Here is a 10,000-nt window from a genome sequence, read left to right as displayed (position 1 = left end):
TTTTTTTCTTTTCCCCGCTTTCGTTGCCGAGCCCGGGCTGGGCTCCGGCTCACGGACGAGCGAAACCCATCCAACACCGCTGAGGGTGCGCCAGCGGCCGCTCCAAACCGCCGCGCCTTTGTTCGGCCCCGCGGGTCCCCTCTCTGACCCGGGCGAAAGCCACCGAGAAGCCAGACGGACCCCTGCCCAGCCGCCTGGCGGGTGGCTTGGAGCAGCCGCTCGGCAGCGCTGCCCTGGGAGTGCTCGGCGTCGCTTGTTCCCTCATATACGGAACTGGAGGGCCGTCAGCTCCGCGAGCGCACAACCAGCCGACCTCCGCCCAGCGGCAGGTCGCAGAAATCACGCCGGCTTGTACGATGACGTAGGCGGAGGCAGAGCGCAACAGCGACCCCTTGGCGACAAGCGCGATCTCCGCGGAGAGCACGTCTACTCGCCCAGGGAGAGCACGTCTACTCGCCGAGGGAGAGCACGTCTACGCGCCGAGGGAGAGCACGTCTACTCGCCGAGGGAGAGCACGTCTACTCGCCGAGGGAGAGCACGTCTACGCGCCGAGGGAGAGCACGTCTACTCGCCGAGGGAGAGCACGTCTACTCGCCCAGGGAGAGCACGTCTACTCGCCGAGGGAGAGCACGTCTACTCGCCGAGGGAGAGCACGTCTACTCGCCGAGGGAGAGCACGTCTACTCGCCCAGGGAGAGCACGTCTACTCGCCCAGGGAGAGCACGTCTACTCGCCCAGGGAGAGCACGTCTACTCGCCCAGGGAGAGCACGTCTACTCGCCCAGGGAGAGCACGTCTACTCGCCCAGGGAGAGCACGTCTACTCGCCGAGGGAGAGCACGTCTACTCGCCGAGGGAGAGCACGTCTACTCGCCCAGGGAGAGCACGTCTACTCGCCCAGGGAGAGCACGTCTACTCGCCCAGGGAGAGCACGTCTACTCGCCCAGGGAGAGCACGTCTACTCGCCCAGGGAGAGCACGTCTACTCGCCGAGGGAGAGCACGTCTACCTCCCGCCTGAGGGAGAGCACGGGGGGGGGGGGACAAAGACAGGCGGCAGCAGCTTCGGTGAACGTCACCCGGGAGGCGACCGGGGCTGTCCCGGGGCAGTCCCGGGAAGCCGGCGTCCGACACAGGGAACCGTCAGCTGCCGGACCGGGGGCGAATCCCCGCGGCCACGGCAGGGGTGGGGGCTCGAAGACAGCCGGCAGCCGCTTCGGTGAACGTCACCCGGGAGGAGACTGGGGCCCTCCCGGGACCGTCCCGGGAAGACGACGTTCGGCACGAGATCCCGGCCGCGGCCGGACCGGCTCGAAGCCTCGCGGTCCCGGCAGCAGCCGGAGCCGCTCGCCGCCTCGGGCTCCCGGCCCCCTACAGATCCGGCGACTCGTTCCGCGGGCGGCGGGGGGAGGCAGTGGAGGGGGTGCGGGGAGAAGCGGCAGCGGAGGCGGAGGGGGGGGGGGCTCGAAGACAGCCGGCAGCCGCTTCGGTGAACGTCACCCAGGAGGCGATCGGGGCCGTCCCGGGGCCGTCCCGGGATGCCGGCTTCCGGCACGGGGTCCCGGCCGCGGCCGGACCGGCTCGTATCCCCGCGGCTCCGGCATGGGGGGGGGGGGCTCGAAGACAGCCGGCAGTCGCCTCGGTGAACGTCACCCGGCCGGCGACCGCGGCCGTTCCGGGGCCGTCCCGGGAAGCCTGCGACAGGCACGGGGTCCCAGCCGCGGCCGGACCGACTCGAAGCCCCGCGGCCCCGGCACGGGGGAGGCCCAAAGACTGGCGGCAGCCGCTTCGCTGAACGTCACCCGGCCGGCGACCGGGGCCGTCCCGGGGCCGTCCCGGGATGCCGGCATCCGGCACGGGGTCCCGGCCGCGGCCGGAGCGGCTCGAATCCCCGCGGTCCCGGCAGCAGCCGGAGCCGCTCGCCGTTCGGGCTCCCGGCACCCTACGGATCCGGCGACTCGTTCGCCGGCGGCGGGGGGAGGCAGTGAAGGAGGTGCGGGCAGAAGCGGCAGCGGAGGCGGAGGGGGGGGGGGGGCTCGAAGACAGCCGGCAGCCGCTTCGGAGAACGTCACCCGGCCGGCGACCGCGGCCGTTCCGGGGCCGTCCCGGGAAGCCTGCGACAGGCACGGGGTCCCGGCCTCGGCCGGACCCGCACTGGGTGCCGCCGCCTCGGGCTCTCGGGACGGTATGGATCCGCCGACTCGTTCGCCGGCGGCGGGGGGAGGCAGTGGAGGGGGTGCGGGGAGAAGCGGCAGCGGAGGCGGAGGGGGGGGGGGGCTCGAAGACAGCCGGCAGCCGCTTCGGTGAACGTCACCCAGGAGGCGATCGGGGCCGTCCCGGGGCCGTCCCGGGATGCCGGCTTCCGCCACGGGGTCCCGGCCGCGGCCGGAGCGGCTCGAATCCCCGCGGTCCCGGCAGCAGCCGGAGCCGCTCGCCGTTCGGGCTCCCGGCACCCTACGGATCCGGCGACTCGTTCGCGGGAGGCGGGGGGAGGCAGTGAAGGAGGTGCGGGCAGAAGCGGCAGCGGAGGCGGAGGGGGGGGGGGGGGGGCTCGGAGACAGCCGTCAACCGCTTCGGTGAACGTCACCCGGGAGGCGACCGGCGACCGGCCCGGGAAGCCATCGTCCGGCCCGGGATCCCGGCCGCGGCCGGACCGGCTCGAAGCCCCGCGGCCCCGGCACGGGGGAGGCCCAAAGACTGGCGGCAGCCGCTTCGCTGAACGTCACCCGGCCGGCGACCGGGGCCGTCCCGGGGCCGTCCCGGGATGCCGGCTTCCGGCACGGGGTCCCGGCCGCGGCCGGAGCGGCTCGAAGCCCCGCGGTCCCGGCAGCAGCCGGAGCCGCTCGCCGTTCGGGCTCCCGGCACCCTACGGATCCGCCGACTCGTTCGCCGGCGGCGGGGGGAGGCAGTGGAGGGGGTGCGGGCAGAATCGGCAGCGGAGGCGGAGGGGGGGGGGGGCTCGAAGACAGCCGTCAGCCGCTTCGGTGAACGTCACCCGGGAGGCGACCGGGACCGGCCCGGGAAGCCATCGTCCGGCCCCGGATCCCGGCCGCGGCCGGACCGGCTCGAAGCCCCGCGGCCCCGGCACGGGGGAGGCCCAAAGACTGGCGGCAGCCGCTTCGCTGAACGTCACCCGGCCGGCGACCGGGGCCGTCCCGGGGCCGTCCCGGGATGCCGGCATCCGGCACGGGGTCCCGGCCGCGGCCGGAGCGGCTCGAATCCCCGCGGTCCCGGCAGCAGCCGGAGCCGCTCGCCGTTCGGGCTCCCGGCACCCTACGGATCCGGCGACTCGTTCGCCGGCGGCGGGGGGAGGCAGTGAAGGAGGTGCGGGCAGAAGCGGCAGCGGAGGCGGAGCGGCGGGGGGGCTCGAAGACAGCCGGCAGCCGCTTCGGAGAACGTCACCCGGCCGGCGACCGCGGCCGTTCCGGGGCCGTCCCGGGAAGCCTGCGACAGGCACGGGGTCCCGGCCTCGGCCGGACCCGCACTGGGTGCCGCCGCCTCGGGCTCTCGGGACGGTATGGATCCGCCGACTCGTTCGCCGGCGGCGGGGGGAGGCAGTGGAGGGGGTGCGGGGAGAAGCGGCAGCGGAGGCGGAGGGGGGGGGGGGCTCGAAGACAGCCGGCAGCCGCTTCGGTGAACGTCACCCGGGAGGCGACCGGGACCGGCCCGGGAAGCCATCGTCCGGCCCCGGATCCCGGCCGCGGCCGGACCGGCTCGAAGCCCCGCGGCCCCGGCACGGGGGAGGCCCAAAGACTGGCGGCAGCCGCTTCGCTGAACGTCACCCGGCCGGCGACCGGGGCCGTCCCGGGGCTGTCCCGGGATGCCGGCTTCCGGCACGGGGGTCCCGGCCGCGGCCGGACCGGCTCGAATCCCCGCGGTCCCGGCAGCAGCCGGAGCCGCTCGCCGTTCGGGCTCCCGGCACCCTACGGATCCGGCGACTCGTTCGCCGGCGGCGGGGGGAGGCAGTGGAGGCGGTGCGGGGAGAAGCGGCAGCGGAGGCGGAGGGGGGGCGGGGGGGACGATAGTGGCGGGGGGGCGGGGGGTGCTCGAAGGCAGCCGGCAGCCGGTTCGGTGAACATTCGCCGGGGCGGGGGGGGCGACCTGTCCGTGCCCGGGGCAGCCCCGGGAAGCCGGCAGCCAGCACGGGGGTCCCGGCAGCACCTGTTCCCTGCCCTGGGACTTGCCGTGCCCGGCGGCCGGTTGCCGGGTGGGGGGAGCGATGAGAGGCGGGGCGCAGCGGCCGGGGCAGCGCCGGGCCGCAGCGGGGGGCTGGGCGGGTGGGGTAGGCGTCGAGCGGCAAGCCCTCGGCTGCAGCGAATGTTCGGCGGTGCGGGGCGGGGGGGGGACGGGACGACACGTTGGGGGCGCCGAGTCCGAGCCACCCCCCGGCCCCAGGGGCGGCCGGAGGGGGAGGCCGGTGCCTGGCCCTGGGAGCTGCTGGGCGCCGGATGGCCGAGGGTGCGTCAGAAGCCGCCCGAGCGGTCGAGCAGGTCCTCCAGAAAGGCCTAGGGTGGCTTCGAGGGCCCCGGGAGCAGTCGAGGGAGGCCTCCAGGCAGGTCTGGAGTGGATGGGAGGCCTTCCAAAGCAGACAAGGGAGGCTGCCAGCGGGGCCTAGGCTGGCACTGCAGCCTGTAAATGGTTGGGGGGGGGGCCTCTGGTGCGGCCTGGAGTCTCTGGGTGGCGTCCAGAGAGGTGCAAAAGATCCTCTGGTGCGGCCTGTGGTGGCGGAGAAGCCTGCAGAGCGTGCGGGGGAGGCTTCTGGTGCGGCCTGGGGTGGGTCGGAAGCCTGCAGAGCGTGCGGGAGAGGCTTCTGGTGCGGCCTGGGGTGGCTGAGAAGCCTGCAGAGCGTGCGGGAGAGGCTTCTGGTGCGGCCTGGGGTGGCTGAGAAGCCTGCAGAGCGTGCGGGAGAGGCTTCTGCTGCGGCCTGGGGTGGCTGAGAAGCCTGCAGAGCGTGCGGGGGAGGCTTCTGGTGCGGCCTGGGGTGGGTCGGAAGCCTGCAGAGCGTGCGGGAGAGGCTTCTGTTGGGGCCTGGGGTGGCTGAGAAGCCTGCAGAGCGTGCGGGGGGAGGCTTCTGCTGCGGCCTGGGGTGGCTGAGAAGCCTGCAGAGCGTGCGGGAGAGGCTTCTGTTGGGGCCTGGGGTGGCTGAGAAGCCTGCAGAGCGTGCGGGAGAGGCTTCTGTTGGGGCCTGGGGTGGCTGAGAAGCCTGCAGAGCGTGCGGGGGAGGCTTCTGCTGCGGCCTGGGGTGGCTGAGAAGCCTGCAGAGCGTGCGGGAGAGGCTTCTGGTGCGGCCTGGGGTGGCTGAGAAGCCTGCAGAGCGTGCGGGAGAGGCTTCTGGTGCGGCCTGGGGTGGCTGAGAAGCCTGCAGAGCGTGCGGGAGAGGCTTCTGGTGCGGCCTGGGGTGGCTGAGAAGCCTGCAGAGCGTGCGGGAGAGGCTTCTGCTGCGGCCTGGGGTGGCTGAGAAGCCTGCAGAGCGTGCGGGAGAGGCTTCTGCTGCGGCCTGGGGTGGCTGAGAAGCCTGCAGAGCGTGCGGGAGAGGCTTCTGCTGCGGCCTGGGGTGGCTGAGAAGCCTGCAGGGCGTGCGGGGAGAGGCTTCTGCTGCGGCCTGGGGTGGGTGGGAAGCCTGCAGAGCGTGCGGGGGAGGCTTCTGGTGCGGCCTGGGGTGGCTGAGAAGCCTGCAGAGCGTGCGGGGGAGGCTTCTGGTGCGGCCTGGGGTGGCTGAGAAGCCTGAAGAGCGTGCGGGGGAGGCTTCTGGTGCGGCCTGGGGTGGCTGAGAAGCCTGCAGAGCGTGCGGGGGAGGCTTCTGCTGCGGCCTGGGGTGGCTGAGAAGCCTGCAGAGCGTGCGGGGGAGGCTTCTGTTGGGGCCTGGGGTGGGTCAGAAGCCTACAGAGCGTGCGGGGGAGGCTTCTGGTGCGGCCTGGGGTGGGTCGGAAGCCTGCAGAGCGTGCGGGAGAGGCTTCTGTTGGGGCCTGGGGTGGCTGAGAAGCCTGCAGAGCGTGCGGGAGAGGCTTCTGTTGGGGCCTGGGGTGGCTGAGAAGCCTGCAGAGCGTGCGGGGGAGGCTTCTGCTGCGGCCTGGGGTGGCTGAGAAGCCTGCAGAGCGTGCGGGGGAGGCTTCTGCTGCGGCCAGGGGTGGCTGAGAAGCCTGCAGAGCGTGCGGGGGAGGCTTCTGGTGCGGCCTGGGGTGGCTGAGAAGCCTGCAGAGCGTGCGGGGGAGGCTTCTGGTGCGGCCTGGGGTGGGACGGAAGCCTGCAGAGCGTGCGGGAGAGGCTTCTGTTGGGGCCTGGGGTGGGTCGGAAGCCTGCAGAGCGTGCGGGAGAGGCTTCTGTTGGGGCCTGGGGTGGCTGAGAAGCCTGCAGAGCGTGCGGGAGAGGCTTCTGGTGCGGCCTGGGGGTGGTCTGAGAAGCCTGCAGAGCGTGCGGGGAGAGGCTTCTGCTGCGGCCTGGGGTGGCTGAGAAGCCTGCAGAGCGTGCGGGAGAGGCTTCTGGTGCGGCCTGGGGTGGCTGAGAAGCCTGCAGAGCGTGCGGGAGAGGCTTCTGCTGCGGCCTGGGGGGGCTGAGAAGCCTGCAGGGCGTGCGGGGAGAGGCTTCTGCTGCGGCCTGGGGTGGGTGGGAAGCCTGCAGAGCGTGCGGGGGAGGCTTCTGGTGCGGCCTGGGGTGGCTGAGAAGCCTGCAGAGCGTGCGAGGGAGGCTTCTGCTGCGGCCTGGGGTGGCTGAGAAGCCTGCAGAGCGTGCGGGAGAGGCTTCTGCTGCGGCCTGGGGTGGGTCGGAAGCCTGCAGAGCGTGCGGGGGAGGCTTCTGCTGCGGCCTGGGGTGGGTCGGAAGCCTGCAGAGCTTGCGGGGGAGGCTTCTGGTGCGGCCCTGGGGTGGGTCGGAAGCCTGCAGAGCATGCGGGGGAGGCTTCTGCTGCGGCCTGGGGTCTCTGGGTGGCCTCTAGAGAGGTGCAAAAGACCCTCTGGATTGGGCTGGGGTGGCTCTTGGACCCCTGCCACACAGTGGAGAGAGGCCTCCGGCCCGCCACCTGTGTCCCTGTGTGCCTGAGTGCCTGTGTCCCTGTGTCCCCTGTGTCCCTGAGTGCCTGAGTGCCTGTGTCCCTGTGTCCCTGTGTCCCTGAGTGCCTGAGTGCCTGAGTGCCTGTGTCCCTGTGTCCCTTGTGTCCCTGTGTCCCTGTGTCCCTGTGTGCCTGAGTGCCTGTGTCCCTGTGTCCCTGTCTGTGTACCTGTGTGCGAGAGTGTCCGGCACGCCACCCAGCGGCGGCGGGCAAGCAGGTAGGCGGGTGGGCGGGGCCGGCGAGGGCCAGTGTGAGTTTGGGGGGTGGGAGGGGAGGCGGCAGCTGGAAGCGTCAGAGGAGGGGGCGTGGCTCCGGCTGGCCCCGGGAGCAGGTTCCCGGGACCGGGACCGGCTGGACCCGGCGGGTGGTTGATCCCGGGGCGGGGGGCAGAGGCGGCGGGAAGCGGCAGCTGCGTGTGCGGCGGGGGGGTGGAGGGCGAACCGCGGCGGGAAGCGGATGCTTCAGAGCAGGTTACGGGGGCGGGGACGGACGACACCACCTGTCCCCGCCCCGGGACGGGCTGGACCCGGCGCCCTGGACCCGGCGCCGTGTACCCGCCGCCGCCCCCGCCGCCGCCCCCCTCCGCCACCCCGGGACCCCGACGTTTTTTGGCGCCCGCGCCTTTTTTTGCTCCCCGCCTGCCCGCGCTGCCCCGGGCCCTCCCCCGGGGCGGGGCGGGAGGGAGGGACGGACGGACGGGTAGCCGGGGATCTCCGAGCGCGCGCCACCAGACCGAGGCGGGTCCCGGCTGGCGGCGGCGGCGGCGGCGGGCAGCAAGCGACGGCGGGGGGGGCAGGCTAGGGAGAGAGGGGGAGCGGCATGCGGTAGGGCTGGGGGGTTTGTTTCGGGGGGGGAGGGGTGGGGGGGGGGTGGCAGCGGTCAGCGAGAGCGGGGAGAGGGGGAGCGGCATGCGGTAGGGCTGGGGTGTTTTTGGGGTGGGGGCGTTGGGGGGATTAGCGGGGCGGGCGGGCAGCCGAGCCAAGCGGCAAGCCGGGGGGGCGGGCGAGGGCGGCTTTAGGGCCGGAGGAGCGGAGCGCAACCTCCCCCGTGCAGGCTCCAGCGTGGAGAGCAGCAAGTTTTTGGGGACGGGGGACGACGGACGGGAGGGGCAGCGGCGAGAGGCTAGCTGCGGCAAGGGGCACCGGCACGGCCGCCCTAACAGCGCCGCCTCGGTCGCAGGGTTAGAGAGCAGCCGGGCAGCCCGGGAGGGAAGCGGCAGCCCGCGAAGGGGGGAAGGGGGGGCTCCGCGCAAACCGCTAACGGGAGCCGGGGGGTGTGGGGAGCTGGGGGGTGGCAGCAGCGGCAAGAGGCAACGTCGGGAGGGGGGGCTCCGCGCAAACCGGGTAACGGGGGCCGGGGGGTGTGGGGGGGGGCGGTGGCGGCCGCGGCAAGAGGCAACGGCAGGCGGGGGGGCTCCGCGCAAACCGGCAGCGGGGGGGGGGGCGGGGGGGTAGCGGCAAGAGGCAACGGCGGGAAGGGGGGGCTCCGCGCAAACCGCTAACGGGAGCCGGGGGGTGTGGGGAGCTGGGGGGTGGCAGCAGCGGCAAGAGGCAACGTCGGGAGGGGGGGCTCCGCGCAAACCGGTAACGGGGGCCCGGGGGTGTGGAGGGGGCGGTGGTGGCCGCGGCGAGAGGCAACGGCAGGCGGGGGCGCTCCCGCGCAAACCGGCAGCGGGGGGGGGGCGGGGGGTAACGGCAAGAGGCAACGGCGGGAAGGGGGGCCTCCGCGCAAACCGGCAGCGGGGGGGGGCGGGGGGTAGCGGCAAGAGGCAACGGCGGGAAGGGGGGCCTCCGCGCAAACCTGGCAGCGAGGGGGGGGGCGGGGGGTAACGGCAAGAGGCAACGGCGGGAAGGGGGGCCTCCGCGCAAACCGGCAGCGGGGGGGGGGCGGGGGGTAGCGGCAAGAGGCAACGGCGGGAAGGGGGGGCTTCCGCGCAAACCGGCAGCGGGGGGGGCGGGGGGTAGCGGCAAGAGGCAACGGCGGGAAGGGGGGCTCCGCGCAAACCGGCAGCGGGGGGGGGCCGGGGGTAGCGGCAAGAGGCAACGGCGGGAAGGGGGGGCTCCGCGCAAACCGGCAGCGGGGGGGGGCGGGGGGGTAGCGGCAAGAGGCAACGGCGGGAAGGGGGGGCTCCCGCGCAAACCGGCAGCGGGGGGGGGCGGGTGGTAGCGGCAAGAGGCAACGTCGGGAGGGGGGGCGCCGCGCAAACCGGCAACGGGGGCGGGGGGGGAGGCGGTCAGGGGCGGGGGGAGATTTCTAGAGATGCCGGCAGACCTTCTCCCCGGAGAACAGCGCTGTTGAAGAAAAGACTGCTTCAGAACACAACCTTTAATGAAAGACGCTCGATGAAAACAACACTTAATAAAAGAAGGTTTCATGCCGACTGCCTCTCTTCATTTACGCCGCCGCGGGGGGGGGGGGTTGGGGGCCGGGCGGGCGATACCAGGCGGCCCTCGTCCCGGGGACCACGTCTACCCCGCGGTTCCAGCCTCCGCGCGCTAAGTGCCCGCCCGGCCGCGGGGAGCACGTCTACCTCCTGCCGCACGGCTCAGTGCACTAAGTCCCCCCCTCGCCATGGAGAGCACGTCTACCTGCCAGCTGAGGGAGAGCACGTCTACTCACCGAGGGAGAGCACGTCTACCACCTGGGAAGGAGAGCACGTCTACCTCCTCGGGAAGGAGAGCACGTCTACCTCCTGGGAAGGAGAGCACGTCTACCTCCTCGGGAAGGAGAGCACGTCTACCTCCTGGGAAGGAGAGCACGTCTACCTCCTCGGGAAGGAGAGCACGTCTACCTGCCGCCGCACGGCTCAGTGCACTAAGTCCCCCCCTCGCCAGGGAGAGCACGTCTACCTCCTCGGGAAGGAGAGCACGTCTACCTGCCGCCGCACGGCTCAGTGCACTAAGTCCCCCCCTCGCCAGGGAGAGCACGTCTACCTCCTCGGGAAGGAGAGCACGTCTACC

Source organism: Melanerpes formicivorus, unplaced genomic scaffold (genome assembly GCF_026170545.1).
Source record: "Melanerpes formicivorus ecotype bairdi unplaced genomic scaffold, bMelFor1.0.p_v2 SCAF_475, whole genome shotgun sequence".
Classification (NCBI taxonomy): domain Eukaryota; kingdom Metazoa; phylum Chordata; class Aves; order Piciformes; family Picidae; genus Melanerpes; species Melanerpes formicivorus.
The sequence above is the reverse complement of the archived record's forward strand: the minus strand, read 5'-3'. Positions refer to the sequence as shown.